This window comes from Coloeus monedula (genome assembly GCF_965178545.1).
Source record: "Coloeus monedula genome assembly, chromosome: 6".
NCBI lineage: Eukaryota > Metazoa > Chordata > Aves > Passeriformes > Corvidae > Coloeus > Coloeus monedula.
In genome coordinates this window covers 53,387,117-53,392,441 of record NC_138786.1, presented here as the reverse complement: position 1 = coordinate 53,392,441, position 5,325 = coordinate 53,387,117, and positions in this window count along the sequence as shown.

The following is a 5,325-nucleotide window of genomic DNA, read 5'->3' as shown; positions in this document are numbered from 1 at the left end:
ACAGTGGCTCTTTTTTCAGGGTGGTGCAGGATTTATACCAAAAAAAAATCTCTTCTCTAATGCTCAGCACTTCTTACAGGCCTATCACAGCTCTGTCTAGTATACAGCTATAAATTAAATGAATCAGACTTATGGATGTTGACAAGAAAGATGACACAGCAATTTGTTGCCTTTAGTTTAGTCATCCTGTAGTTGTAAAACAGATAAATGTTTTACTCCTCATGGTGGAGAGGTTGATTAATGAGAATTTAGGGCAATTTAGATCCATTATATATTTTGATTTAGATTCAAGGCTGAATGCAAACACTGTCCACCATGCAGATTCCTGCATAGAAACATTAGTCTCTGTTCTTTAAGACACCACAGTACCTTTTCACCTCCTTTTCATGCCAACAAAACCTACCATTTCTTAAGAATCCAGACTGATTTAATGGTGGCAGTACTGGTCCAATTTTCTGTTTGTCGTAACGTGTTACAAATCTACTGACAACTGATAGAAAAAGGAAAAACCCATTTTAACTTGTTCACATTAGCAGTCATACATTAAAATAACTGAATTTTCATTCTACTGGTCCTGAAGACAGCTAGATCTTACAGACTTAGAGCAAATGCCTGCTTAAATTCTCCTTAAGGCTGAAGCACTTTCAGGCAGAACCTAGTGAGGTAAAACCAACACATACAACACTGACTGCATCTCCACTTCATTACAAATTGTTTGTTCCAAAAGGAAACAGAAATGGTGAAAGTAATATTTAGTGAAAATGAATTTTTCCTGTGTGAGGCCTAGCATCCTAGAAAGAGATATTGTTCCCATTAATTAGAAAATGTGGTAGAATTTCTGGAGAAGAACAAAACAGAACAATGCTGAGAAGAATTTAAGGAAACACTGTCCTGCTGATGAAACTGGTCTAGGCAACCTTACATTAAAAGCAAATTTGTATTTGACAACCAATACAGAAAAAAAAAAGAAAAAGAAACCATCTGCTAGAAAAACCCAGAGAGGAACATCTGTATTATTTAAAGGGATAAACTGAAGTGTAAAACTGAAAGGTCTCATAAAACACTTCAAAATTAACTGCATTAATTGTGAAGAGGACTGGATAAGATAAAATTTTCATTAAAGGCAGGAGGGAAGAATACATCTGAGCAAGAATGGGCACTGGGAGAGTTGGGATATAGCTATTTTAAGAGTGGAGTATCTGCTGAGGGATGTACATATCTGTAGGGCAAACTGAGAGCTTTGAACTGAATGCTATTCCTACAAATAATAGTAAGTTTGGCCCTGCTGCTTAGGCAATATTTCTGAATAGCTGAAAGGATGAGTGAGAACTAGGAACAAAAATACAGGAAATACACACAATTACAATGTAAAACTTGTTCTTTGCTTCAACAAGAACAGCACAGACAACAGTGTTATTATTCATCCATAATCTTGGAGTTTATTCACTGACTGTAAAAGGCTCTAGAACCAGTCTTAATTGGAATTAAAATAAACCTCAATATTGTTTAAAAATCAGATTTACTTTTTTTAAATAATAACTTAAAAGTTTTTTATGAATCTCAAAATGTAAAAAACCTTTATACATTTTTGGGTTTTTTAATGTAGATAATCTGCTGAAGATATTCTTGTTCATGCATCAAGAGACATACTCTTGGATACAGAAAAACTTAGTACTAAAACTGTTGAATATTTTCTGCCTTGATCCAAAAATGATCATATCTTCCAGAGCTCTACACAAAGAAACTTCTAGTTGTCATAACAACATCCTGCAGGAAATACAAGAAAGCTTGTACTTGCTTTTAGTACAATTAGCAAACATCTCCTGAAGATTAAAAACCAGGGATGTTATTTAAAAGGGAGGGTGGGATGTTTGGTTTTTTTTAATTCCCACAAAATTCAGCTTTTAAATTAAAATCATAAGCCAATGGTATGTAGAAATATTCCATTACATCAAGTCATATTTGCAGGTAACTCTGTTATGCTCCATGTTTATACATGGAGGTTTCTAATAATGTCTTTCTAAAATGACATGCAGAATATAAATAAGCCTAAATTTAGAAAAATCTTGATGTGTTTTCCTAAGTAACAAGTTTACTAGACAAATTCCTGAATGTTTCAATCTTGTCAAATGCAATACTAAGTCATTATGAAAGTCCCATTTAAGCTATGATCTTAAATATCATGCTGTTATAAATGTTCCAGGTTCAGAAGTTTATCAGGAAAGGATCAGTGTCACTCTGTTTATGTTCTTATATTAACACTAAAACAGGGTAGAAAAACTTAGCCATTGCAACACACAAAATCACAAACTGTATCCACTCGAGTCCCTAGAAAGGGTTCACTTATGAACGAGCCCTGATGGTATCTGGGGATGTGTCCTTATGCAAGATTGGGTATCATAGAAGTACATAGAAAAATACAGTCCTTTCCTAATTGAAAGAATACAATATAGTCCTTTCCTAATTTAAAGGCCAGTTAATGGCAGCTACAGACCAAAGTGCAGGTATTGATCAAAGGTGAATGAACTAGATAATGGCAGAGCTGCTGATATAGGAAATCTTATTTGTAGTGAAGTCTGTTACTTAGGGCAGACAGTTTTCAGTTGATTTGCACAGACATACTGTTTTATTCCAGCAATGGTGCCCACCATTTCTAAAGCAGGGCAAAATTAATGCATAACTTTTTCTCTTAAGATTATTTTAATGTTAATATGACTGGTTCAGAAGAACCTAGAAATCTGGCAAGCATCCACCTAACTGAGGCATATTGTAGTAATAAAGAACAGAAGAATTTTAGCTCTCTGAAGGTATTTATTTCAAGAGTACAACTCAGACTACTGCAGCAAAGTATTGCCATCCACAGACACACCTGCTTGCATTGGAACAGGAAATTCCCTATATCAGCAATGTCTTCAAAGAGATTTAAATACATAAGGTAAAATAACTTGAACACTTCAAAAAATAAGTCGCTTAACATATGGAAAACAAATAATGACCATTAAATAATTATAAATAAAGTTCAAGATATCAAACATTCAGATTTTTAATCATATTTTGTTGTAATATTCAGCTTCTCTATTTGTACACATAATGGAAATAATTTCTGCAATTCAGGTAGTCTCTAGAGAATATTTTGGCAAACTTACTTAAGAGAACACTGATAGTTACTGTTACTACAAAACTTTGATAACATCTGTTCTGACCAAGATTCGCACTGATTGATGTTAAAAGATCTGTATCATTTAAGTAAGAAGAATTATTTTTCATTTTGCAGCTGTGGATTATATTTTTTTCTTAATAATCAGATGTGTCTGTGTCATATGTCTAGTGTCATTAGGCAGAAATCATCTGAAGAAAGAGAAACAGCATTATAAGCTGTATGACACCCACAAGTGTTATGTACCTTACCTAAGTCACCTATGACCATATATCTATATATATATATTTGACTGCTGTGCAAATAACATCTTTCTGAACAAAAGAGCTCTTTCCTGACAATAAAAGAGAATTATATGGTCCATTTTTATTGACTGTACCACAGATTTTTAAATTCATACCTTAAAATTTGCACACATGCAATGGATAGCTGAATTTATGCTTGTAGTTAACATAGCTTTATTCATGTACGAAGGAGCCCAATCTCTCATGAATAAAAAAGCTCTTCTCCAAATATGTACAAGTCATTACAGGTTCTGGATCAACAATGAGGCTTGCTCTATTTCTGAAACAGGCGTTATTAATGAAGTCCATTAAAACTGCAGAACTCACCCATTGCCAAGCTCTAATGGATCTGGAAGGCAAAAGACCTAGGATAGATTAGCATAGACTCTATGCAATTCAGAATCCTGTGTGCTTCAAGAATAACATTAAGTTTGTAGAAGTCTGTATTGGACATGCTGAAAAATCCCTAAATTCTGGCTTTACAAGAAGAGAGTAGTGCTGTATTGTTCCCTGACTGCATTGAAAATGTCATGAAAATCTTTGTGTTGACAATTGAAAGCATTTGCCAGCCCTTTAAACTGCTAGCATTCACATTCAAGTGAGAGAGGCATAAATTAATCTAAAACAAGACAGTGTGAACCAGATTTATGCATTTTAATCCCCATTATCTCTGTGATCAGGATAATGTTTGTAGGATGCAATGGAATGGCACAGTCCCATAGAAAATATGGAAGCATTTCAAAAAGTAATTCCAGTAAAAGCAATTGATTTCTGATGTGTTAAAAGGATCTTCATGTCCCCCTGTTATTTGCGAAATTAATGTACTTACTATGTTAATTTGAGAGATTTGCAACACTTCAGCAGCTTTTATGAACTATGATTTAAATGAGTGTTGGAATTACCAACGTGGAGACAATAAATTCTAGGCAGTAAGTAAAGTGCCTTATAATGAGGGACCTAAATGTCTGCTTCAAAAGCACATGGAAATACATTTCAGCTCAAGACGCTGTTGACCTGTCAGCTATGCATTATATTTTAAAATGTGCTCTTATCTTTAAGGGAGGTCACTCAGTTTTCTCTTTGTCAGTCTCTTTCTCTGCTTGCTGCATTTTACAGTGATGTTAGCAGAGTCTGAATCTCACCACACAAAAAGGGGAAAATCACTTGGTTTTACCCTTATGCTAAAGTAAGGAGATGAAAAAATCAAAAAAACTCCAGCCTTTCAAATTTATCAGTCTTTTCTCTGGTCATTTCCTGTGGCAACACATCATTGGGGCACTACAAATATCCACGCTGTTTATAAAGTCAGACTATAGTCTTTAATCTCACTTAAACTAGTCTTTAGGTTCCTGCATGTACAAACCAAAAATAGAAATTCTTCACTTCAGAGTTCAGACTTGCCTGTCTATAAAGACAGTAAATAATGAGAACTTCACATACAAGGTACTGAAAGAACTTTTCTTTACTACTCCAATCTCATTGACAATTTTGAAATATTGCACCTTGCTTTGGAACCTAACCTTTTAAAATTATTTTAGAATTAAAATTATGACAAAAACAAGCAGGTAGGAAGTGAGAATCACGTTTTGTTTGCTTTTCTGGATCTAGCAGATTTGTCACTAACTTTTTTAATAGAACAGCAAACACTAGTAGCATTAGGACAATATAGCATGACCTTCTCTACTATTGGATTTTAAAAAGCCCTGAAACAGAGCCACCCCAGACTTTACTTAGTGAGAATTGATCTACATCATGGTAGTTTGGTTTCCAGTTCAACAAACAGGAATATATCATATGTTGCTCTGGGTCAATGAAAGCCCATGCTTGTCCACTGAGCACTCAATACCCTGGAAAATTTGCATGTCCTATAGATTCTGTTCATTA